This window comes from Ambystoma mexicanum, chromosome 6q, assembly GCF_040938575.1.
Source record: "Ambystoma mexicanum isolate Mex_15411 chromosome 6q, UKY_AmexF1_1, whole genome shotgun sequence".
Lineage (NCBI taxonomy): Eukaryota > Metazoa > Chordata > Amphibia > Caudata > Ambystomatidae > Ambystoma > Ambystoma mexicanum.
In genome coordinates this window covers 899,890,709-899,917,951 of record NC_090937.1, presented here as the reverse complement: position 1 = coordinate 899,917,951, position 27,243 = coordinate 899,890,709, and positions in this window count along the sequence as shown.

Sequence of the window (27,243 nt, the reverse complement as noted above, 5' to 3'; positions counted from 1 at the left end):
GAAAGGCCCTTAGCGCGTAAGCGCGTCAGCACGCATACGCGATTCTATTGGACCAAAGGCCCTCAGCGCGTAAGCGTGTCTGTGACGTGACCCGCACGGGTGTTTCCCACACAGCACGTGATGACAGAGCACACGTGGAAAGACTGCACGTCAGAGTGTCATCGCGTGTAATTGGACAGCACGTCAGAGTGTCATCACGTGTAATTGGTGGGAATGGGCCTAGCGCGTACACGCGGCAGTGACAAAGCGTGTAATTGGTGGAAATGGCCCTACACGCAGAAGTGACAAAGCGTGTAATTGGTGGAAATGGCCCTAGCGCGTACACGCCGCGTAAATGACGCTGGACGTGTGGGCCTGTATAAAAGGTACGTGTAGAACACCATTTCCTTGTACGTGCTTTTCGTGGAGAGCGAGTGGGTGAATTCTGTACTTCTTGTCGTTTCACACGCGATTTACTTCACGGCGTTTCAAGTTCGTATTCCCTGTTACCTCTGACAGCTTTTTCTCTTTTTTCTCTTTTACTGGTTTACCTGGGCCTGTTCCCTCAAACAGTGTTCCCTTCTACTGTTGTCCTGTCTCCTCAGACAGCGTATAAATCTTCTTTTGGCGGGGGTGTTGCCAACCAAACGCGCTCCTTTTTCACGCTCTTTTACCTGGCAGACGGTGAGTCACGCACGTATCTAACATCTGTGCTCGCCCCGTGTGTAGCCTACCCCTTCAGAGGTCATTCTAGGCTGCGTGTGACACGCATACGTTCATTCTTGTGTTACTGGGTGCCACAGCGTAGTGCAGGTTTTTCTTTCTGCACACGTGGTCTAGGAGGGGTTGCGTGCACGTCATCTCCCTTTTTTGGGGCTCCTGTGCGTAGCGTGACCCGTCATCTTTCCCCAGGGGTTACATTCAGCCTTGCAAGAGCACTAGGGTACAATTACCATCTGGTACCCAACCCCTTTGACCCCCAATTGCCCAGGACAATAGTTTACAGCCACTCACATACGCACATTTACATCAGTGCCATGGCTGGGAGGCGAGGATTCTGTAAGGGTGGCAAAGGTGGAAGAGCCACAAGTGGTGGCCGTGGTGGATCCGGTAGGGGACGTGGTCGTTACTTGCAGGGTGAGCCTGTCCCCCCATGTGTGGAGGACCAGTCAAGGGCACCCATAATCCCCCCCCTCCCGTTGAGGCTGATGTGGCTGACACCATCCATGCTCAGCCCTTGTTGGACCAGCCCATTGTGGCACCAGACCTGGCTGACTCCATGGCTGACTTCCAGGTCAGCAGGCCTATGACACGTGCGCTGGTGCACGTTGATGTCACCATGCCACATGCATCTGGGGCAGCAAGGTCATCTGCTGCCCCAAGTAGGCAGGGCGGAGAGGCTGCAGGGGCAGCTGCGGCTCCATCCACCCCAGCCCTCACACACCCAGCCAGGACAGTGTCGGTCCTAGTCCATCCTGCTGACATTCCCCCTGACACCATCACACTTGAGCCAATGCCTGCACCAACTCCCATGCTGAGTGTGCAATCCCACACTCCTGATACAGAGTCCACCAGGGCTCCTGCCCCTAGTGTCCAGAGCGGCACAGGACACTCAGGATCACCACCACCTTCCAAGCGGAAGAGGAAGAGTGCTCGTCCGGCACAGGCTGATGCCCCAGACACGGCTACACAGTCCGGCCCGTCGAGGAAGCCCAGCTTCACGGATGACGAACTGAATGCACTTGTCGAGTATGTGTCCGCACATGACAACGAGATGGTCATTGTTGCAGGATCCAAGACCACACCTGCACAACGCCAGGCACACTGGCAGACCGTTGCGGACATCGTAAGTGCCCTTGGAATCGTGAGGCGCACAGCCAATGATTGCTATAAGCGCTGGAATGACCTAAAGCGCAGGGCAAAGAGTAAGCTGGCCTCAAGTCATGCTGCAACTCTAGTGACTGGAGGTGGGTCTCCAGTAGTAGACATGGAACTCACTCCACATGAGTCAGTCGCTGGGACCTACGTCACGGAGGAACAGATCCAAGGCGTGGGAGATCTGCCTGATTACGAGGCATTGTCCGGTGAGTGCACATGCATGTGTGTGTCATCCATGTGCATGGTGTGTGTGAGGGCTTCTGTTTGTGTGCCAGGTGAGAGTGTGTGCGCCTGAGTCGTATGGGTCAGCCATGTGCTTCATGCAATACATCCTGCGCAGCTGCATTTGGCCATAGCAGTATCCCTTCTGCCAACAGTAGACATCTAGCCCAATTGCACGCCAGTTGCCCTTTAAGTGTCACCTTGCCACAACATTGTTGCTTATTTTTCACTGTTCATTCAGTCAGATTGTTTGCATTCCACCACTTTTACTAGGCATTTCGCAGTCCTCTAGTCACATGTCTGACATGGCTATGGTAAAGTGGAGTGACTTTGTTACCTGGATATCATTTGTTCACACATGTCCCTGTGCAATTGGACCATTTCGGACTGGCAGCTCCAGGTGAAAAATCTGACCTGTTTGAATTAGAAAAGCTATTACATGCGGGAACTGGACTGAATGAATAGGTGCTGCCCTCCTCTCCATCTTCACTCAATAGCAATGGTACATGCCATCTGTGTGATGGCATGTGTGTTTCACCTGGCAATCACAGGCCAATGTGTGATGCCACTGCAAGGCAGCATGCAGAAAATGTGTTCATCTTCCATCTTGGTGTCATCAGTGTGTGCCATTTGCCTGCCCTTCATATGCAGTGAGGGTGCATGCATGGGAGGGTTTTAGTCATGTGGGACATGTGTCAATCAAGTACTGGTTCTCTTGCTTCTCAGCCCTCATTGTGTGCCATGGTGCTAATGCCTGTTTCCATTTCTTTGTTTTTATGTCTTTGCAGGGGAAGACGCACCTGATACTGCTGGGGTTGTGGAGATGGTGCAGACCCAGGAGGGGTCCGAGGGCCGACCAACCACCAGTGAGGGACGTGGTGTGGTGGTGGGTGAGAACCCACAACTGCTGCAGGTCGTGCTCTCAAGGGGTGTCTCTGGCTGCACCTCCCCCGAGCTGTACTCAGGTGTTGATTCGGATGAGACCTACGTGCCATCGCAGGTGAGTGTTCCAGGGAGGGATTCTGTTCTGTCCCACCCACCTGCACCAGGGTCAGAACCCTCAATGGGGATGTCAGTGTTGGCAGCTACGCCTTTGGTGGTTACGGATGCAGGGTCACACTCCGCGACATCTGATCCTGTTCCTGGGCCAGCAGATCAGAGGGGGAATGCAGTCCTGCAGCCTCAGGCAGTGTTGGCACAGCAAGGCGCAGTTCGCCTTGCCCCAGACAGGTGTGGTGCCCGCCGACGTGGTGGCCGTACGCCACCTGGCAATACCGCATGGGAGCAATCCATTTACGGTATGGCAACCCAACAGGCAGCATCATCCGAGATGATGGCTCAGGCCATGGATAGGGTGGCCACTTCCATTGTCCCCCCTGAAAGGCTGATGGAGCGACTACAGCAGGCAACCGACTCCATCTGCCAGTCACACAGGGAGGACATGTTGGCGTCCAACAGGGACAGGCGGGCGGCACTGGCGACTCTGCAGGAGGCCATCTCCATAGAGTCCCAGGGCCACAGGGAAGCCCTGAGGCAGGAGCTCCTTCACCTCAGGACGACTCTTGTTGAGCTTGAGGCTTCAACACACCAAAGGACAGAACAGCAGCTGGAGCGTCTCACCTGTACGCTCTCAGCTGAGATGCAGGCAACGAGGGCGGAGGTCCGGGCATCCCGTGAGTTGTTGCATGGGGACCTCCGCACACTCATCCTCCAGAACCTGACCTACCACACCCGCATGCTTGCAGCCATGGAGGAGCAGACTAGGGCCTTGCGTGGGCTGCCTCCCATAGTGCAACCACCTCCGGATGCAGCTGCACAGGGTGATAATAGCGACAGCAGTGATACTCCCACAATAGGGTAGCCGTGTGGGCCATGAGCCCATGGAGGTGTTTTTTTTTCCCAGGATCCACGCAGGTGGGTTCTGGTGTGCATCCTGTCCTCGGACCTCCTGGGTGGCCTCCCCTACCCCCCCGGGCCCATCAATGGCCATTTTTTATTTTTTTTTATTTTTATTTTTATTTTTATTTTTATTTTTAATTATTTTTTCCCCAATTTTTTTGGGACAATTTGTTGGCTTCGGTGGTTCCTGTGGGCATACGCTGCATTGTGGCTGGGCACATGCAGGCTTGTCATGTATTTGGTTCAGATGCTTGGGTTAGAGTCACACACACCCCTCCTGCTTCCCGTTTCCATGGGCTTGCAAAGGGTGTGCCCAAGTGACATTGACGTACATGGTGACATTGGACTCCCACTACATGTGTGGGTAGTCTAGTCAATACTGTGTATACATTCCTAGTGCATATTGCTGTTGTGTTGTACACTGCATGTTGCATTGATGTGTAACTCATCATCTGTGTCTACCTCCCAATTTGCAGGTCCCTTCCTCATGTCTACACAAGGCCCTCTAGTTTGGAGATGGGGTCCATGTTGGCAGCAGTGCACCTACAACTCTACATGGCGCCAACACTGCACAGTTGGTAGTGGTGGGAGTGCAGGCATTTCCAGGTGGTGAGACTACTAATATATAACATTTGTGATGTCATGTTAATGGTAGTACCTGCTCAAGTTTGTTGTTGGTCCTGCATTACTGTGAGCATTTCAGGTGTTGCAAGTTACAATTAGGGACACTCTACATTTTGACACTAGTGTCATGTTGTGGGGATTACTTTGTTTACCTGCAAATAGCATGACATGGCACGGTGTGTCGTGTGGCGGTGCTGGGGATGGGTTGGCTGACATGGCACTGTCCTCTTGTTGCATTTTGCAAGTGGGTATTCATTTTAGCTGCTTGAATGTGTTACTTCACAAAACTGCATTGGTGGTGTCTGTGTGGGTAGGGATACACACATTGTGACACTTCCAGGTGAACAATCTCAGGCTGATATGGTTTTCACGGTTCATTCTCCAGACATTCAGGATCAGTGTCAGGTTGAGTCATCATTGATTGTCAGATGGAATGTGCCAGGGCAGTGTGCGCTCCACAGGGGTGTGATTTCTATGTGAAGTAATTAGCCACTAGCTGTGTACGGGCTGCCTCCCCCGTGCCCTTTCCCCTCCCATGCGCAGCGGCTGTGCATGTGGTTGGGGATGTGGGGCCACCACCATGTCCATGGCCAGGCCCCGGCGTGTTGCAACGTTGTGCAGGACACATGCTGCCACTATGATCCTGCGCACTACTGGGGGAGCGTACAACAGCTGCCCGCCAGAACGGTCAAGGGAGCGAAAGCGTGACTTTAGCACTCCGAATGTGCGCTCCACTATGCCCCGGGTTGTAATGTGGGCTGTGTTATATCTTACCTGGGGTGGCGTGGTGGGGTTCCGAATTGGGGTCATCATGTGGGGGCTGAGAGGGTAGGCACTGTCCCCTGTGGAGGTGGTGATTGGTATCATTGGTGGGGTTGTGACCTTGCTCAGTATCTGACATGCATGCATGTGCAGTGGCATTCATACTCACCAAGCAGCCATGTATCGCCATGCCGCCCAGCTTCTAGGTCCCGGCTTAGGGTGGACATTCGGTAAATGAAGCTGTCGTGGGTTGACCCGGGATAGTTGGCAAATACTGAGGTGATGATTCCCTTGGCATTACATACTACCTGCACGTTGATGGAATGCCAGTGCTTGCGGTTCCTATAGATCAGCTCTGATGCCCTGGGGGGACGTAGAACCACATGGGTGCAGTCAATGGCACCTAGCACTTTGGGGAATCGCGCCACACCGTAAAAATCCAGGGCGGCAGCATGCCTTTCTGCAGGTGTTCTGGGCAGGTATATGTGCCTGCGGACTGATGGGCGTGCAGTGATGATGTTCAAGACCTGGTGTAGGCAGCGTGACTGGTTGGCCTGCGATACCCCACCCACAATGGCACTTGTCCGCTGAAATGATCCTGTGGCCAAGAAGTGCAGTACATTGAGGACCTTCTCCAGGGGGCTGAGTGCTTGGGAGCACAGGATGGGTGATGTGAGGTCATCCTCCCACTCACTCACCAGGTCCAGTATAATGTGAGGTGGAAACCTGTACCTCCCATGCACCTGGTCATCAGGCATCCCGAAAAGGCTGGTTCTGGGTGTGAATATTCTGGCCCTGACTATCCTCCTCCTCCTCCTTTGGTAGCCCACGCCCACTGCTGCTAGGAACGGTATGTTCATCCTGGGTCTGAGCTTGTTATTTTGTTAGCGCGTAAATTAATGCGTTGCGCGTGTTGTAGGCGAGCGTGTGACCCGCGCACCCCTGAAATCCAGTACCCAGTCCAATAGCGTGTGGAAATTCCCGCGCACCCCGGGATACAGGTGCGCTGACGTACTTGCGTGTGTAAGTGCCCGCGCACCCCTGATATACACGTACATAGGCCAATCGCGTGTACGCGCACTTTTGTCCAATTACACGCGATGACACTCTGACGTGCTGTCCAATTGTCATGATCACTGCTTCCAAGGAGCCAGGAAAAAGCCCAACGTCCTTGGAAGCAGGCTCCTAACCCTAATCCTAGGCACCAGCCAGTCCCCACTGGGACCGTTTGGACCTTGTCCTGGCACCGGTGGCACCAGGCTCATCAAAACCATTGGTCCCGGCACTGGAAGCGCCGGGCTCATAATAGGTGTAAGGATGCTTGGGTGGACTTACCTGCAGCAGACCATGCTGCTTACTTACCAGGCACTTAGAAGCTATCTAAGAACAGGGACTACTTTCTTACCTGGGTGGGGCAGCTCCACTCCCTGGATACAGCACTGGAACTCTTCTGGAAACTGGAACTCTTTTCTTACCTAGGCGGGGCCGTGGAAGAAGACGCCTCATCACCCCAAGGCTATTTAAACCACACCCGATGGATGAAGCGTGCTTCGCGTTATTCTGCATCTGCAGCAGAACGCTCACCGAGTCTGCTCCGGCTTTTCTTCTTCTGATCGTGGACCTGCAAGAATCTACTTACCATTTCAGTATCCAAACATCATCTGCACCTGCAAAGAACAGAAACAACAGGTTAGCAAGGCGAACTTTACACGCAGCTCTTACTCACCTGATCCATCGGCTGCGGCCGCTTCGTCACGCCGCATCTCCACCTGCAAAGGCAAAAGGATTGCCATACTTACCGGCACGCTGTGGATTCCGGATTTCTTCATTCTGCATCGCCGCCTGTAAAGACAAAGCAGCGTTAACAACTTACTGGCATTCCGCGGACTCCGGCGCTGCAAACCAACATCTGAAAGGCAAAAGAAAAGACATTAAGCAGGTATTTACTTACGTCCATCCCGCTCGTCGCAATAAAACGCCTGCAAATACTCTGGCGTCTCTTCAACACAAACTAACCTGCAAGGAAAGAGACAATTAGAGCGCTTGCCATACTTACAATCTTCCAGGCGCTTTACTTCATTTTCCATCCCAAGAGCCCTGCAATACATAACGGAAAAGCATTATATGGAGGCTGCATGTAAACGTGCCACGCATTTAAAGACTATACAGACAAAAGGTGTCCAGAAACTCACCGCTCGTGCAGACAACGACGGTAACCATCCTCTGAATTCAAGAGGCCTATGTTTCACCAGTGAAGGAAGTGGCAACGGCACCCTGCACCAGACGCAGATGGAGAGCCCAGCATTCACCTATATAAGGTGAGCACGTTGACCTGGGGGCTCTACGAAAAAGCTGGGAAGAGAGAGGGAGTGAGGGACATTCAACTACCCAGACCATTAACCACCATATTCTTTCACCTGCAGAAACCTCACTCTTCGAGTCCGACACACAGTGCGAAGAGGTTCGACCCCAGAAGCCAATCGAGTCCTGCACATCACTTTTCGAGTCACGGACAGCTTCCTGCCAAGACCCGTGCCTCCGTGGGAATCAGGTGAGCGTTACAGAATGTGAAGCCCACCACAAAACTCCTACCCAGGCGCAATGGAAACCTCAGACACTGATCGACTAGCCCAGTTGCTCAGGGAATTAAGAGCAGAAGTACATGCAGCTCGTCAGGAAACAAACTCTCTAAGAAGAGAACTGATAATTTCCAAAGAGCGAACAGAGGACCTTGCTAGGCAGTTGTTACAAACGCAGGCAGGACAGACACCTTTGCCCGTTCCAGGAGGGAGTTATCCTTCTGCATCAGCTTCAAATCCAGTGCAAATCAATCTGCCCGGTAATGTGCCCTTGGCTCCGCCCGAACGCTTTTCTGGTGATTCAAAGAAATTTGCAGTGTTCATCAACCAGTGCCGCCTACACTTCTTATGTCGACCAGCTGCATTCCCAACCGACCAGACAAAGGTGGCTTTCGTGCTTTCTTATCTCAGTGGCAGCGCTGCAGATTGGTCGATCCCGTTAGTCACCCAGGATGATCCGGTTTTATATGATTTTCAGGCCTTCCAGTCCAGCATGGAGAAACTGTTCGCAAGACATGCACAAGGGCAGGCCTTGGACAATGAACTTCTCTCATTACGACAGGGTAATCAAGACCTCTTGACTTATATAGCCTCCTTCAATAGACTCATAGTGGAAACACAATGGCCCGAGGACAAGAGAATAACGCTTTTCTACAGAGGCCTGCGTGGAGAGCTCAAGGATGTGTTAGCGCAAGTTGTGAATCCTCCACAAGAATGTTCTGATTATATTGATTTAGTTGTCCAATTAGACCATAGACTACAGAACAGGAAGGCAGATCGTTCCAGATTTGATACCCGAGTGTTTTCTAAACCACAGACCTCGAATAAGGGAGCTGACACTGTGGAGCCCATGCAAATAGGGGGCATGAAAGGACCTTTAACCCAGAAAGAGCGGGAAAGAAGAAGGCAGCTGCAATTATGCCTCTATTGCGGAAACTCAGGACACTTTCTTCGGGACTGTCCAGTGAAACCAGCTAAGAAGACTGTAGGAGCCTCAGATACCTGTACCACAAAGTCAGAGCAGGGAAACGACCTCGCCCGACAAGAGTAGAGGTCCTCTTGCCGAGCGTTAAGATCTGTCCCGTGACCTCGCATTTCGTGATACCCATGGTCCTCATTAGTCCTGAACGTCCGGATCGTTTGCATGCAATTGAAGCTTACATTGACAGCGGAGCAATCGGTAACTATGTGGACCGTGAAATGGTATCAAGGATGAATCTACCCCTTGTCCCTAAGGCAGTAAAAGACGTCATCACTACTGTGGATGGCACGGAGATAGCCTCTGGACCAGTAACGCATGCCACCCAAGAAGTGACGCTAGTGAGTCAAGATGGACACCGGGAGAGAATCGTGTTCGTTGTAATCAAGGCCCCTCAGTTCCAGATCATTCTGGGAATCCCTTGGTTAGAGAAGCACAATCCTCAAATCGATTGGCGAGCAAAGACGGTTCAGTTTCCAGAGTGTTTTACCACTTGTTATCCTCGGTCTGATGTTTCACTGGCGGCAATCTCTTCTGAGGAGGTTCCCAAATTACCTCCCGAATACCAGGAATTCCAAGACGTCTTCCGGAAGGATCAAGCAAACACCCTGCCTCCTCATAGGTCTTACAACTGTCAAATAGATCTGATACCTGGAACAACTCCTCCTTGCAGCAGGATTTAAGCCCTCACCGAGCCAGAGAACCTTCACCTCAGACAGTACCTGGACCAATACCTAGCTAACGGGTTTATCCGTCCTTCAAAATCTCCAGCTTCATCGGCTTTGTTCTTCGTTCCAAAAAAGGAAGGAGACCTAGGACTTGCATAGATTACCGCGCCCTGAACCAGATCACCGTTAAAAACAGATACCCATTACCTTTGATCCCTGAACTCCTGGACCAAGTCAAAGATGCATGTATATACACAAAGCTGGATCTCAGAGGAGCCTACCACTTGGTACGGCTATGAAAAGAGGGCGATGAATGGAAAACGGCCTTCCGCACCAAGTACGGGCTATTCGAATATCAAGTGATGCCCTTTGGACTGTGTAATGCTCCTGCTGCTTTCCAATATTTTATGAACGATGTCCTTAGAGAACTCATAGACGTGTGTGTTGTTGTCTACATTGACGACATCCTCGTCTATTCATCATCTGAAGAAGAACATCAAAGACACGTTAAAAAGGTTCTCGAGAGATTGCGTCAACATAATCTTTTTGCTAAGCTTGAAAAATGCGTTTTCAACATAACGGAAGTTGAGTTCCTGGGATTCATATTGTCGCCTAACGGAGTCCATATGGATTCAAAGAAAGTTGATGCAATAATCAAGTGGCCATCACCAACCTCTGTAAAAGGAGTTCAAAGCATGTTAGGATTCGCTAACTTTTACCGCAGATTCATTCCTGAATTTTCTCGGATAGTCCAGCCCATCACCGCTCTGTTGAAAAAGAACAAACGTTTTGAGTGGTCTTCTGAAGCAGAACAAGCTTTTCAAGACTTAAAAGCTAAATTCATTTCTGCACCTGTTTTAAAACATCCTCGCTCAGAACTTCCTTACATCGTGGAAACGGATGCTTCTAGTCTTGCTATGGGGGCAGTGTTATCACAAAGAGATCCGGTCACACACCAACTACATCCTGTTGCCTTTTGGTCCCGCAAGTTTTCGCCTCCCGAGATCAACTATTCAATTACAGACAAGGAACTTTTGGCCATCAGATCGGCCTTTAAAGCCTGGCAGCATTATCTTCTAGGAGCCAGACACACAGTCACCGTAATGACTGACCACCGCAATTTACAATATCTAAAGACAGCCAAAGCTCAATCTTCCAGACAGCTTCGCTGGGCTCTGTTTCTAGCCGAATTTGACTTTATAATTACTTATCGACCAGGCAGTAAGAACGGAAAAGCAGACGCCCTCTCCCGGATGGGGGTAGATGAACATTTGACCAATCCAGAACCAATACCCATAATTCCAGAACAGAGAGTTTTGGGTTTGGTCAGCGCTCAATCTTTTGAAGACATCAAGACCATGGTTAAATCACTCCTAACTCCGGGCGATTTACAAGATTGGCAATTAAAGGGGAAAGAATTTTCAGTGGATCAAGACCTACCATATTTCCGAGGACGATTGCATTTACCCTGTGAGAAAATACAAAAACAAATAATCTCCTGTTATCACGACTCTCTAATGGAGGGTCACCCTGGCATTACCAAAACCATGGAAAAGATTAAAAGACATTTCTGGTGGCCGTCATGGAAAAAGGATATTAGAGACTTTGTAATCTCCTGCGGTGTGTGTGCCCAGAATAAAAGTCAGAAGGAAAGACCAGCCGGCCTGCTACAGCCACTAGACATCCCTCCCTGTCCATGGCATACCCTGTCCATGGATTTCATCACGGACTTACCTCCATGTTCGGGGTATACTACCATTTTAGTAGTCGTGGATCTATTCTCCAAGATGGCTCACTTCATTCCCCTAAAGGGTCTACCATCAGCCTCAGTATTGGCCCGAGAATTCTTAGAAAACATTGTTCGACTACACGGTTTTCCCTCGGTTTTAGTCTCCGATAGGGGAAGTCAATTCATCTCTCACTTCTGGCGCAGTTGCTGTCGTCTAGCCCAAATTGATGTAAGACTTTCAACTAGTCACCATCCCCAAACTGACGGACAAACCGAAAGGACAAATCAAACTCTAGAGCAATATCTACGTTGCATGCTCCAACAAACTGAAAACCCCTGGAAGGATATCCTTTGGATCGCTGAATACGCTAACAATAATTCGATTCATTCTGGAACAGGGAAGACTCCCTTCTTCTTACTATACGGACACCATCCTAGAACCTCTAACCTGGATCCTCCCCAAGAATTCGAAGCACCTGCTGTGGATCACTTGCACTCGGAGATCACCCGTGCTTTTAAGGAAGCCTCGGCCCATCTGCAAAGAGCTAAAGCTCAATTCAAAAGAGGAGCAGATCGACACCGTAAAGAGGCTCCTCATTACGCTGTAGGAGATCAAGTCTGGCTATCCACTAAGCACCTGCCTCTAAAGGGACCCTGCACCTTCATCCCGAGATACCCTGGACCCTATCTCATATCTGCCAAATTAATCCGGTGGCTGTCAAATTGGAGTTACCTACGCATATGAAAATACACCCAGTATTCCATGTTTCCTTATTAAAACCTGTGCAACCAGAAAACCGATTGACTAAACTCCCAGAACCAGTTTTAGTAGATGGAGAACTTGAATTCGAAGTAAAGAACATCCTAGACTCCAAAATCTCCAAATCTAAGTTATATTATCTGGTTGATTGGAAAGGTTACGGCCCCTAGGAAAGGTCTTGGGAACCTTCAAAATACATCCACGCACCTCGTCTGGTCAAAAAATTCCATCTGAATCACCCCGACAAGCCGAAACCCCCGGAGAAGACACGCTTAGGAGGGGCCTTGAGGGGGGGTACTGTCATGATCACTGCTTCCAAGGAGCCAGGACCAGCCCAACGTCCTTGGAAGCAGGCTCCTAACCCTAATCCTAGGCACCAGCCAGTCCCCACTGGGACCTTTTGGACCTTGTCCTGGCGCCGGTGGCACCAGGCTCATCAAAACCATTGGTCCCGGCACTGGAAGCGCCGGGCTCATAATAGGTGTAAGGATGCTTGGGTGGACTTACCTGCAGCAGACCATGCTGCTTACTTACCAGGCACTTAGAAGCTATCTAAGAACAGGGACTACTTTCTTACCTGGGTGGGGCAGCTCCACTCCCTGGATACAGCACTGGAACTCTTCTGGAAACTGGAACTCTTTTCTTACCTAGGCGGGGCCGTGGAAGAAGACGCCTCATCACCCCAAGGCTATTTAAACCACACCCGATGGATGAAGCGTGCTTCGCGTTATTCTGCATCTGCAGCAGAACGCTCACCGAGTCTGCTCCGGCTTTTCTTCTTCTGATCCTGGACCTGCAAGAATCTACTTACCATTTCAGTATCCAGACATCATCTGCACCTGCAAAGAACAGAAACAACAGGTTAGCAAGGCGAACTTTACACGCAGCTCTTACTCACCTGATCCATCGGCTGCGGCCGCTTCGTCACGCCGCATCTCCACCTGCAAAGGCAAAAGGATTGCCATACTTACCGGCACGCTGTGGATTCCGGATTTCTTCGTTCTGCATCGCCGCCTATAAAGACAAAGCAGCGTTAACAACTTATTGGCATTCCGCGGACTCCGGCGCTGCAAACCAACATCTGAAAGGCAAAAGAAAAGACATTAAGCAGGTATTTACTTACGTCCATCCCGCTCGTCGCAATAAAACGCCTGCAAATACTCTGGCGTCTCTTCAACACAAACTAACCTGCAAGGAAAGAGACAATTAGAGCGCTTGCCATACTTACAATCTTCCAGGTGCTTTACTTCATTTTCCATCCCAAGAGCCCTGCAATACATAAGGGAAAAGCATTATATAGAGGCTGCATGTAAACGTGCCACGCATTTAAAGACTATACAGACAAAATGTGTCCAGAAACTCACCGCTCGTGCAGACAACGACGGTAACCATCCTCTGAATTCAAGAGGCCTATGTTTCACCAGTGAAGGAAGTGGCAACGGCACCCTGCACCAGACGCAGATGGAGAGCCCAGCATTCACCTATATAAGGTGAGCACGTTGACCTGGGGGCTCTACGAAAAAGCTGGGAAGAGAGAGGGAGAGAGGGACATTCAACTACCCAGACCATTAACCACCATATTCTTTCACCTGCAGAAACCTCACTCTTCGAGTCCGACACACAGTGCGAAGAGGTTCGACCCCAGAAGCCAATCGAGTCCTGCACATCACTTTTCGAGTCACGGACAGCTTCCTGCCAAGACCCGCGCCTCAGTGGGAATCAGGTGAGCGTTACACCAATTACACGCGATGACACTCTGACGTGCAGTCTTTCCACGTGTGCTCTGTCATCACGTGCTGTGTGGGAAACACCCGTGCGGGTCACGTCACAGACGCGCTTACGCGCTGAGGGCCTTTGGTCCAATAGAATCGCGTATGCGTGCTGACGCGCTTACGCGCTAAGGGCCTTTCCTCGAATTTCACGCTGACGTGCAGACTTTTCACGTGCCAAATCACTCCGTATCAAGCTGGCCACGCGTATGCACACGGAAGACCACGCTCCTGCCCAGAAGGCCAAACTACTGCCCCCCAGAGCCCCGAGCCCGCTCCCACCTGCCATCTGCTGCTGCCTGACTGCCTGCTGCCCACGTGCACTGCCATTTGCTGCCTGCACATCAGCCAGGGGTGCTGTTGCTGTGACCACCCCTGCTGGAACCGAAGACTCCCGACTGGTATTCCATCGCTCCACAGCCCAGCCCCAGGACCCATTTGCCCACCCACTCCTGCCTCTGGGGTTGTCATGTCGGGGCAAACACCATCTGTGACCACTGACAACCCCCGGCCAGAGAGGCAGAGGGGCACCAGCTTCAGTGCCACCGAAGTTGGTGTCCTGGTGGAGCAAGTCCTGGGGCAGTATGATGCCCTCTTCGTAAGTTCCCGCGCCGACAAGGAAGGACGGACTCGGATCTGGACTGACATCGTGACTGCCATCAACGCGGAGGGGGTGGCAGTCCGCGACTTCCAACATGTCAGGAAGCGCTGGGAGGACTACAGGTCCAGGACCCTGAACAAGGCCCGGCGCCTCTTGAAGGCAGCGGATGCCAAGGGGCGCCGGGGCCACTTGTCGGAAGAACAGATGAGGGTCCTGGAACGCATATCCCCAGCGCTCCACGTCCAGGTCCTGGAGAAGCAGACCCGTCTGGAGTCGAGCGGTGAGTGTACATGCATCCTGATTGTGAGCAGTGCGTGTGGTGATTATTCGGTAGTGTGCAGGTTGCACATCTGTTTGTATGGGGTCGAGTATGGGTGGGGGTGTCCAGGGCCGTGGGGCTGACACATTCGAGGGCTGTAATGTGTGAGACATGGATGGTGCTTGTGTGTGTAGGGTTGCATGCCAAATGCAGTTGTGTGTGCACACATGTTTGGATGAATGTGTATGTAAGTAGACATGTCCGTGATGTCACGCATGTATGTTGTTTTCGGCTGCATGTATGAGCACTGTGTACATGTGCATGTGTGTGTATTTGACAAGGGTGCAACAGTGATGCAACATGGATGCATGTGACAGTGGTATGTGGAAGCCTGATTGGCAGATGTGACATGGATGCCCGTCTGAACAGTGCGACACTTGGCAGAGGTGTACACATGCATGCAAGTGTGGTGGTGTGTGTACATGTGTGGTGCACTTCCTGTGTTGCATGTGATGTCTGGCTCACCTTTGGCTGCTCATGCTGTTGTATGTGTATGGATGGTGGTGGGAGTTGCAATATGGCTGTGGTATGGCTCATGTGTGCGAGTTGCAATGACATGTGTATTGGGGATTGTGATGACATGTCTGAGGTTTGCCAATGCCACTCATGTGTAATTGTCATGTGTGTATGTGTCCATTGTACAGTGCCCTGATGCCTGTGTTTTGTTTCTCCCTGTCTGCAGCGTCAACTGAAGAAGAGGGCGGAGAAGGTGCTGTGGAGCACAGCGGCGGGGATCCCACCGCCAGCCGGAGACGCAAGGCTCGGCTCCCCTCCCGTGTTGTCATCTCGTCGGGGAGTGAGGAGTCCGGTGCCGCGTCCCAGGCCACAGCTGCCGGGGGGAGGTCCAAGAGGCGGAGGTTGGAGTTGGACTCCTCGGCAGCAGAAGGGGCAGCTGGGACCCCACAGGGCCCAACAGGGGAAGATGGCACGGAGTCATCCAGGTTGGTGGGGGTTTGGTGGAGGAGGAGGCCGTGCAAGCACCAGAGACGGGGTCTGGAGGTGGGGATCCCACTGGTGCTAGTGGTGCAGTCCAGGACCAGGGACAGGAGGCAGCACAGGCCGCCGCGGAGGTGCCTGTGTGCAATCCTGTCCCCGATCCTGTCCCTGCATCATCTTGCACCAGCAGGGATGCCTACGTCCAGACCCGTTTTCAGGCAGGGGATGAGCTGACGTCAACTGGCCTTCCTCTGCCTGCGGACGTGGCTATCCAGGTCCGGGTTGAGCCTGTCCTGGCTGGTGTGGCGTTGCGTCAACGGGCCATGCGAGGTGACCTGCAGTCTTTTCATGGAGAGACTGCACGTCATCTCGAATGGCTCGTTGACCACGTCAGCCTGCTGGGACAGGTCACCCAGACCGGATTCCTCCGTCTGATGGGGCTTGCTCCGACCCCCTCCTCAACTGGACCCCCTACGCGCCAGTCGTCCTCTGTGCCATCTTCCCACCCATCAGTCACCTAGGTGCCCTGTGGAGCTGCCTCTGACAGTGCGGCCAGGCTGGTGGAGGAGGCATCCATGCCACAGTCGGGAGTCGGACGTCCAGCAGGGGTGGCCACATCAACAACTGCACCCCAGCCGGCGGAGGATGTGCAGGCAGCAGGAGGCAGTGCACGGGCAGAGGCAGAGCAGCAGCAGCAACATGGTGGGAGCCATGAAGGCTCGGGGCCTTCGACATCGGTGGGGCAGGCATCGGCCGGAGGGCAGGAGGACCCAGGACAGAGAGTGTCTTCCGTGTGGCAGCGGTTGGGCCACGCCATAGGTGCGGAGCGGCGGCGGGCAGAAGAGGCACGGCTCACAATGGTCAGGGCGGAGAACTCCATGCAGAGGGCCCTGAGGCGGGCCGAGTGCCTCGAGGCAATCCGCAGGGGGTTGGAGGAGGACACGGCGTCGTCCCTGCGGACCCTCGGGGCCATGGAACTGGACCGCCTCCGGGACATCGAACAGGAGTTCGATGATGCCCTGGCCCGGAACACCACGGAGTGAGCCGCTGGACTTGCCCGCCGCCTTTGTATATAGTTCTTTAGTTTTAGGTTTCCTTTGTTTGTTCTTATGATTTGGAGTCGACGGACACTGCTCCACTTTTTGTATATAGTTGCTTTTTAGTTAGGTTTTTTTTTAGGTTTCCTTTGTTCAGTTGGGCTCAGGGACCCTTTCGAGTTTTTTACATAGTTCTTCATTTGATAGATATTTTTTTACATTTGACTTTGGACGACATTTTTTTGGATTATGATTTGGAGTTCTTTATTTTTATACGGACATGCAGCTTAATTTTTTTTACTTCCCATTGTAGTTTATTTCATTTCTTTAGCATTCTTTCTTTTTTTCAATACAATTTTGTTTTCATACTTCACTGTGTGGTATCATCTCATTGGTTTCATGCATGTCATGTTGGGTGTTTTCCCATTCAATTGCAAACATTGTGTGTGACGGACATGGGTTCATTAGCTTCATGAACATTGGGGGTGTGACATGTAATTTCCATTTCCATGTGGGTGAATGGGTTACTTGGTAGGGCTTTTTGGCTGTGGAGGCTGACCATAACGCACATGATTGGGGATTGTGAGGACCTGGTCGAGCGTGCCCCTGGTGGCTGGGGGGTGGTGGGAGACATGGGTGGGGGCCTGGTGGAGGGTGCCCCTGCACTGCTGTGGGGTGGGGGTGGTGGGAGACATGAGTGGGGGCCTGGTGGAGGCTGCCCCTGGATGGTGGGGGGGTGGGGGTGGTGGTAGACATGAGTGGGGGCCTGGTGGAGGGTGCCCCTGGATGCTGGGGGGTGGGGGTGCAGGGGGACATGAGTGGGGGCCTGGTGGAGGGTGCCCCTGCACTGCTGGGGGGTGGGGGTGGTGGGAGACATGAGTGGGGGCCTGGTGGAGGGTGCCCCTGGATGCTTGGGGGTGGGGGTGCAGGGGGACATGAGTGGGGGCCTGGTGGAGGGTGCCCCTGCACTGCTGGGGGGTGGGGGTGGTGGGAGACATGAGTGGGGGCCTGGTGGAGGCTGGCCATGGTGGCTGGGGGGTGGGGGTGGTGGTTGACATGAGTGGGGGCCTGGTGGAGGGTGCCCCTGCACTGCTGGGGGGTGGGGGTGGTGGGAGACATGAGTGGGGGCCTGGTGGAGGGTGCCCCTGGATGCTGGGGGGTGGGGGTGCAGGGGGACATGAGTGGGGGCCTGGTGGTGCTGACCCTGCAGTGCTGGGGGGTGGGGGTGGTGGGAGACATGAGGGGGGGCCTGGTGGAGGCTGCCCCTGGTGGCTGGGGGGTGGGGGTGGTGTGAGACATGAGTGGGGGCCTGGTGGATGGTGCCCCTGCACTGCTGGGCGGTGGGGGTGGTGGGAGACATGAGTGGGGGCCTGGTGGAGGCTGCCCCTGGTGGCTGGGGGGTGGGGGTGGTGGGAGACATGAGTGGGGGCCTGGTGGAGGCTGCCCCTGCACTGCTGGGGGGTGGGGGTGGTGGGAGACATGAGTGGGGGCCTGGTGGAGGGTGCCCCTGGATGGTGGGGGGTGGGGGTGGTGGGAGACATGAGTGGGGGCCTGGTGGAGGGTGCCCCTGGATGCTGGGGGGTGGGTGTGCAGGGGGACATGAGTGGGGGCCTGGTGGTGCTGCCCCTGCACTGCTGGGGGGTGGTGGGAGACATGAGTGGGGGCCTGGTGGAGGGTGCCCCTGCACTGCTGGGGGGTGGGGGTGGTGGGAGACATGAGTGGGGGCCTGGTGGAGGCTGCCCCTGCACTGCTGGGGGGTGGGGGTGGTGGGAGACATGAGTGGGTGCCTGGTGGTGCTGCCCCTGCACTGCTGGGGGTGGGGGTGGTGGGAGACATGAGTGGGGGCCTGGTGGAGGCTGGTCATGGTGGCTGGGGGGTGGGGGTGGTGGGAGACATGAGTGGGGGCCTGGTGGAGGGTGCCCCTGCACTGCTGGGGGGGTGGGGGTGGTGGGAGACATGAGTGGGGGCGGTGGAGGGTGCCCCTGGATGGTGGGGGGTGGGGGTGGTGGGAGACATGAGTGGGGGCCTGGTGGAGGGTGCCCCTGGATGCTGGGGGGTGGGGGTGCAGGGGGACATGAGTGGGGGCCTGGTGGTGCTGCCCCTTCACTGCTGGGGGGTGGGGGTGGTGGGAGACATGAGTGGGGACCTGGTGGAGGCTGGCCATGGTGGCTGGGGGGTGGGGGTGGTGGGAGACATGAGTGGGGGCCTGGTGGAGGGTGCCCCTGCACTGCTGGGGGTGTGGGTGGTAGGAGACATGAGTGGGGGCATGGTGGAGGGTGCCCCTGCACTGCTGGGGGGTGGGGGTGGTGGGAGACATGAGTGGGGGCCTGGTGGGGGATGCCCCTGCACTGCTGGGGGGTGGGGTTGGTGGGAGACATGCATTGTTGATCAGTAGTGCAAGGTGACATGTGGGTTGGCTGCGGGGCATGCCCATGGTGGATGGGCTGCCTGCGGGACATGAGCAGGGGTGCAGGGTAGTCCCCCGTGGTGTGGGCTGCCTGCAGGGGCCGTGGAGGTTGTCGAGCGTACACCTGGGAGGACCAACACGGCCAATTCACGTGTAGTACTCCCCAGAACCCCTGGAATTCACATACCCTGCTGGAATCGCATGTGGAACTTCCCGCGCACCCATGGAATACACGTACCCTGCTCGCACTGGGCCAATCGCGTGTGGAACTTCCCGCGCACCCCTGAAATACACGTACCCTGATGAAATCACGTGTGGAACTTCCCGCGCACCCCTGAAATACACGTACCCTGCTTGCACTGGGCCAATTGCATGTGGAACTTCCCGCGCACCCCTGAAATACACGTACCCTGCTGAAATCGCGTGTGGAACTTCCCGCGCACCCCTGGAATACACATACCCTGCTGAAATCACGTGTGGAACTTCCCGCGCACCCCTTAAATATACGTACCCTGCTGAAATTGCGTGTGGAACTTCCCGCGCACCCATGGAATACACGTACCCTGCTCGCACTGGGCCAATCGCGTGTGGAACTTCCCGCGCACCCCTGAAATACACGTACCCTGCTGAAATCTCGTGTGGAACTTCCCGCGCACCCCTGAGATACACGTACCCTGCTGAAATCGCGTGTGGAACTTCCCGCGCACCCCTGAAATACACGTACCCTGCTCGCACTGGGCCAATCGCGTGTGGAACTTCCCGCGCACCCCTGAAATACACGTACCCTGCTGAAATCGCGTGTGGAACTTCCCGCGCACCCCTGGAATACACATACCCTGCTGAAATCCCTTGTGGAACTTCCCGTGCACCCCTGAAATACACGTACCCTGCTGAAATCGCGTGTGGAATTTCCCGCGCACCCATGGAATACACGTACCCTGCTCGCACTGGGCCAATCGCGTGTGGAACTTCCCGCGCACCCCTGAAATACACGTACCCTGCTGAAATCGCGTGTGGAATTTCCCGCGCACCCCTGAGATTCACGTACCCTGCTGAAATCGCGTGTGGAACTTCCCACGCACCCCTGAAATACACGTACCCTGCTCGCACTGGGCCAATCGCGTGTGGAACTTCCCGCGCACCCCTGGAATACACGTACCCTGCTGAAATCGCATGTGGAACTTCCCGCACACCCCTGAAATACACGTACCCTGCTCGCACTGGGCCAATCGCGTGTGGAACTTCCCGCGCACCCCTGGAATACACGTACTCTGCTGAAATCGCGTGTGGAACTTCCCGCGCACCCCTGAAATACACGTACCCTGCTCGCACTGGGCCAATCGCGTGTGGAACTTCCCGCGCACCCCTGAAATACACGTACCCTGATGAAATCACGTGTGGAACTTCCCGCGCACCCCTGAAATACACGTACCCTGCTTGCACTGGGCCAATCGCGTGTGGAACTTCCCGCGCACCCCTGAAATACACGTTCCCCGCTTGGCATTTGCTGTTTGTCAGCCCGGTGAACTGGTCCAGGGTTAGCGCAGCACTTTGCGATGATTTAGCGATTTTGATGGCTTTTCCTTGTGCGAGGGCGTTCTTGGGGGCGTGACTGGCGCTGCTGCAGGGTCGCTGCGATTCTCTGCGCCACGGCTGGTTTGGGAGCCTAAAATCCATGAATACGCTGTGCGTGGAAATCGGTTTTAGCGCACGTTCCTGGCGCACACAATCGCACGCGGACACTCTGCGCCAGCCGCTTGCGACACTTTTCGGCGAAATTCTATGAATTACCCTGATAGTTTCTCCAGATAGCGGTGAAACAGTAGAGCAACCCAATGTAAAAGATGATGTGGAGCAACTGTCGCAATCTCCTGTGATGTTCCCGAATGCTCCCATGACTCTTCTATTTTGTCTATATCATTCACACAACATTCTCCTAAACATTCTAAACATAGCAAGGTTGGATCCCAGTGCCCTCAAAAGGCTGTTGCACTAAATTCCACTGAAATAACACTACAAGCTATGAATACGGCATTGTTTTCACTAGCCAAGCTGTATGAAACTCTAGATGCAAGGCTAATGGATCAGAATGTTCTACTCAAAGGTGGGGGTGGTGGTAGACATGAGTGGGGGCCTGGTGGAGGGTGCCCCTGGATGCTGGGGGGTGGGGGTGCAGGGGGACATGAGTGGGGGCCTGGTGGAGGGTGCCCCTGCACTGCTGGGGGGTGGGGGTGGTGGGAGACATGAGTGGGGGCCTGGTGGAGGGTGCCCCTGGATGCTTGGGGGTGGGGGTGCAGGGGGACATGAGTGGGGGCCTGGTGGAGGGTGCCCCTGCACTGCTGGGGGGTGGGGGTGGTGGGAGACATGAGTGGGGGCCTGGTGGAGGCTGGCCATGGTGGCTGGGGGGTGGGGGTGGTGGTTGACATGAGTGGGGGCCTGGTGGAGGGTGCCCCTGCACTGCTGGGGGGTGGGGGTGGTGGGAGACATGAGTGGGGGCCTGGTGGAGGGTGCCCCTGGATGCTGGGGGGTGGGGGTGCAGGGGGACATGAGTGGGGGCCTGGTGGTGCTGACCCTGCAGTGCTGGGGGGTGGGGGTGGTGGGAGACATGAGGGGGGGCCTGGTGGAGGCTGCCCCTGGTGGCTGGGGGGTGGGGGTGGTGTGAGACATGAGTGGGGGCCTGGTGGATGGTGCCCCTGCACTGCTGGGCGGTGGGGGTGGTGGGAGACATGAGTGGGGGCCTGGTGGAGGCTGCCCCTGGTGGCTGGGGGGTGGGGGTGGTGGGAGACATGAGTGGGGGCCTGGTGGAGGCTGCCCCTGCACTGCTGGGGGGTGGGGGTGGTGGGAGACATGAGTGGGGGCCTGGTGGAGGGTGCCCCTGGATGGTGGGGGGTGGGGGTGGTGGGAGACATGAGTGGGGGCCTGGTGGAGGGTGCCCCTGGATGCTGGGGGGTGGGTGTGCAGGGGGACATGAGTGGGGGCCTGGTGGTGCTGCCCCTGCACTGCTGGGGGGTGGTGGGAGACATGAGTGGGGGCCTGGTGGAGGGTGCCCCTGCACTGCTGGGGGGTGGGGGTGGTGGGAGACATGAGTGGGGGCCTGGTGGAGGCTGCCCCTGCACTGCTGGGGGGTGGGGGTGGTGGGAGACATGAGTGGGTGCCTGGTGGTGCTGCCCCTGCACTGCTGGGGGTGGGGGTGGTGGGAGACATGAGTGGGGGCCTGGTGGAGGCTGGTCATGGTGGCTGAGGGGTGGGGGTGGTGGGAGACATGAGTGGGGGCCTGGTGGAGGGTGCCCCTGCACTGCTGGGGGGGTGGGGGTGGTGGGAGACATGAGTGGGGGCGGTGGAGGGTGCCCCTGGATGGTGGGGGGTGGGGGTGGTGGGAGACATGAGTGGGGGCCTGGTGGAGGGTGCCCCTGGATGCTGGGGGGTGGGGGTGCAGGGGGACATGAGTGGGGGCCTGGTGGTGCTGCCCCTTCACTGCTGGGGGGTGGGGGTGGTGGGAGACATGAGTGGGGACCTGGTGGAGGCTGGCCATGGTGGCTGGGGGGTGGGGGTGGTGGGAGACATGAGTGGGGGCCTGGTGGAGGGTGCCCCTGCACTGCTGGGGGTGTGGGTGGTAGGAGACATGAGTGGGGGCATGGTGGAGGGTGCCCCTGCACTGCTGGGGGGTGGGGGTGGTGGGAGACATGAGTGGGGGCCTGGTGGGGGATGCCCCTGCACTGCTGGGGGGTGGGGTTGGTGGGAGACATGCATTGTTGATCAGTAGTGCAAGGTGACATGTGGGTTGGCTGCGGGGCATGCCCATGGTGGATGGGCTGCCTGCGGGACATGAGCAGGGGTGCAGGGTAGTCCCCCGTGGTGTGGGCTGCCTGCAGGGGCCGTGGAGGTTGTCGAGCGTACACCTGGGAGGACCAACACGGCCAATTCACGTGTAGTACTCCCCAGAACCCCTGGAATTCACATACCCTGCTGGAATCGCATGTGGAACTTCCCGCGCACCCATGGAATACACGTACCCTGCTCGCACTGGGCCAATCGCGTGTGGAACTTCCCGCGCACCCCTGAAATACACGTACCCTGATGAAATCACGTGTGGAACTTCCCGCGCACCCCTGAAATACACGTACCCTGCTTGCACTGGGCCAATTGCATGTGGAACTTCCCGCGCACCCCTGAAATACACGTACCCTGCTGAAATCGCGTGTGGAACTTCCCGCGCACCCCTGGAATACACATACCCTGCTGAAATCACGTGTGGAACTTCCCGCGCACCCCTTAAATATACGTACCCTGCTGAAATTGCGTGTGGAACTTCCCGCGCACCCATGGAATACACGTACCCTGCTCGCACTGGGCCAATCGCGTGTGGAACTTCCCGCGCACCCCTGAAATACACGTACCCTGCTGAAATCTCGTGTGGAACTTCCCGCGCACCCCTGAGATACACGTACCCTGCTGAAATCGCGTGTGGAACTTCCCGCGCACCCCTGAAATACACGTACCCTGCTCGCACTGGGCCAATCGCGTGTGGAACTTCCCGCGCACCCCTGAAATACACGTACCCTGCTGAAATCGCGTGTGGAACTTCCCGCGCACCCCTGGAATACACATACCCTGCTGAAATCCCTTGTGGAACTTCCCGTGCACCCCTGAAATACACGTACCCTGCTGAAATCGCGTGTGGAATTTCCCGCGCACCCATGGAATACACGTACCCTGCTCGCACTGGGCCAATCGCGTGTGGAACTTCCCGCGCACCCCTGAAATACACGTACCCTGCTGAAATCGCGTGTGGAATTTCCCGCGCACCCCTGAGATTCACGTACCCTGCTGAAATCGCGTGTGGAACTTCCCACGCACCCCTGAAATACACGTACCCTGCTCGCACTGGGCCAATCGCGTGTGGAACTTCCCGCGCACCCCTGGAATACACGTACCCTGCTGAAATCGCATGTGGAACTTCCCGCACACCCCTGAAATACACGTACCCTGCTCGCACTGGGCCAATCGCGTGTGGAACTTCCCGCGCACCCCTGGAATACACGTACTCTGCTGAAATCGCGTGTGGAACTTCCCGCGCACCCCTGAAATACACGTACCCTGCTCGCACTGGGCCAATCGCGTGTGGAACTTCCCGCGCACCCCTGAAATACACGTACCCTGATGAAATCACGTGTGGAACTTCCCGCGCACCCCTGAAATACACGTACCCTGCTTGCACTGGGCCAATCGCGTGTGGAACTTCCCGCGCACCCCTGAAATACACGTTCCCCGCTTGGCATTTGCTGTTTGTCAGCCCGGTGAACTGGTCCAGGGTTAGCGCAGCACTTTGCGATGATTTAGCGATTTTGATGGCTTTTCCTTGTGCGAGGGCGTTCTTGGGGGCGTGACTGGCGCTGCTGCAGGGTCGCTGCGATTCTCTGCGCCACGGCTGGTTTGGGAGCCTAAAATCCATGAATACGCTGTGCGTGGAAATCGGTTTTAGCGCACGTTCCTGGCGCACACAATCGCACGCGGACACTCTGCGCCAGCCGCTTGCGACACTTTTCGGCGAAATTCTATGAATTACCCTGATAGTTTCTCCAGATAGCGGTGAAACAGTAGAGCAACCCAATGTAAAAGATGATGTGGAGCAACTGTCGCAATCTCCTGTGATGTTCCCGAATGCTCCCATGACTCTTCTATTTTGTCTATATCATTCACACAACATTCTCCTAAACATTCTAAACATAGCAAGGTTGGATCCCAGTGCCCTCAAAAGCCTGTTGCACTAAATTCCACTGAAATAACACTACAAGCTATGAATACGGCATTGTTTTCACTAGCCAAGCTGTATGAAACTCTAGATGCAAGGCTAATGGATCAGAATGTTCTACTCAAAGAGCTGTTAAAAAGTAAAAATGCTGCATTTCTGCCTGTTGAAAACTCATTGGTTGAAAATATAAGTGCTCAGAAAGTATGTTCCGCCATACCTGCAGTCATAAAGAAAATGGCTGTTAATTTGGATGACAATAAAAAGAATCAGCAGAAAAGAAAGTTAAGTCCACTGGGAGAGAATGAAAAGCCAATAGGTACTGGTTGTGTGATGCATGACAAAAGCACAATTGAAATCATTGATCAAAAAGAAGTGGAATCTGATGAAAAAAAAGCAGTAGGAGTAAGAACTACTGATAAAGAGAATGTGCCTATTTTGCCCCCCTCTTTGAATAATGAGACATATAACATATTTAGTGTGACCAAAAAAGGGAAAAAGAAATTCACTAATGAGCAATTTGAGACAAAAAAAAACAAGAATCAGAAGATAACGAAACTACAGAAGAATAAAACCTCTCGTCAATTTATAAAACTATTGTCTTTACCTGACAAAAGAAGTCAAGAAAAGAGTGCAGCAATTATTCGAAGATATACTGCTATTAACAAAAATAAAGCCACTTTGCCTCCTATTCAACTAGCTTCTGGAGAAAACAAAACTCCAATAAGCAAGGAACTTAGGTATGAACCTCTTGATAACTTAGTGAATGAAGTAACCAAAAATGAACAAACTGATGACACTTTGAGAACTTTCCCCTCTTCTCAACTGGCCAAACAAAAGAACAGAGAAAGGTTCACGATAATAGATCCCAAGATTCCTCATTTCTTACTCTAGAAGATAGGCGTGAGGAGATTATGAAATCAATGGGCATCTTTTTTTCGCATAATTTACAGAGCACAAAAACTAGCGTAACAAGACCTTTTGAAATTGAGTCAAACCAGACTGGGAAATATATCCCGAAAGTACAGGAGACAAAACCCTATCAGAACAACACATCTGGTGGCGCAAGAATGACTCCAGCTAGTGTAAATACCACAATGAGAAATAAACAAAATGAAATGAAAACACCGCTGATGAATAGACATAACAAATGCAATGACTCAACACATGTCAGTCTAATTTTGCAATGCCGAGGCAGAGAATTTGGGATATATGATTTGAATCGATCCTCTGTATTAAATATCTTGCAGAGCATTCCTGTTTTGCAAGGATCAAAATCTGATGATATAGCCAAAATAGAATTCATTCATGACCAAGACAGGTCTGTTGTAAAAATATGGATGTCTTCAGCCATAGTTAAATGCTCTGTTTGGCAAGCAACGGATGAAATATATCAACTGGGCTTTTTACTGCATAATCCCGCGGATACACTTAACACACCAAACGCCCACCCTTTGAACACAGCTAATATATATCCTTCAAGTGTAACTAATATGCATACGAACGACTCAAACGGAAAGATATGGCTTGCTGATAGACGCTCTGATCCATTGACGATAAAATGCTTTACAGCTTGTCATAATCAAACACGAATGGTAACAAGTTTTTCCCAGAGCAGAGTGTCAAATGAATGTTAGCTACCTTGTAATGGAAGTAAACCAAATCTGCAGCGAGCTTCATGGAACACTAGAGGACATACTCATCTTGCTTCAACTTCAATGTCCATATTAGGAATGTATGATATAATTATGTTGCAAGAAGTTTGGCTCACTTCTCCTCTGGTGTGGGAGAAACATTATGTCATCCTGGAACCAGCAATCAAACTAGCTAGAAGTCATCTTAAGGCGGGTCTTCTGACTGCTGTAAAAATGACAAGCGGGATGAAAGCTGAAGCGTGGGCATCCACGAATAGTTATATACAGTTAGTGCGAATTACATCAAATAATCACGTTGTTGCCTGCATTAATTTGTATTGGAACCATATAGACATTCCTGACAATCGATTTTTTAAAGATATGACGAAATGTCTGAATATGATTGATAAGGATCCGACTGTCAAATTTACAATTATTGCAGGCGATTTAAATATGGACTGCTTAAATGGGAAAAGGGGAAAACGAAAGAAAAGTGGATGTGCTTGATGAAAGTGAGAGGTGTCTATATGATAAATGGCTCAGTATCTGGAGATATCCCTTCTAAAATCACATGGCAGCAAGGAATACCTCCACTATTGACTATATTTATACTAATAATGAGTTATTTTCCTCTGTCACCTCTTTCAAAGTATTACAACAATCAAAAAGTGATCATAATATGCTCCAACTGACATGGTCATGGCCTGACAAA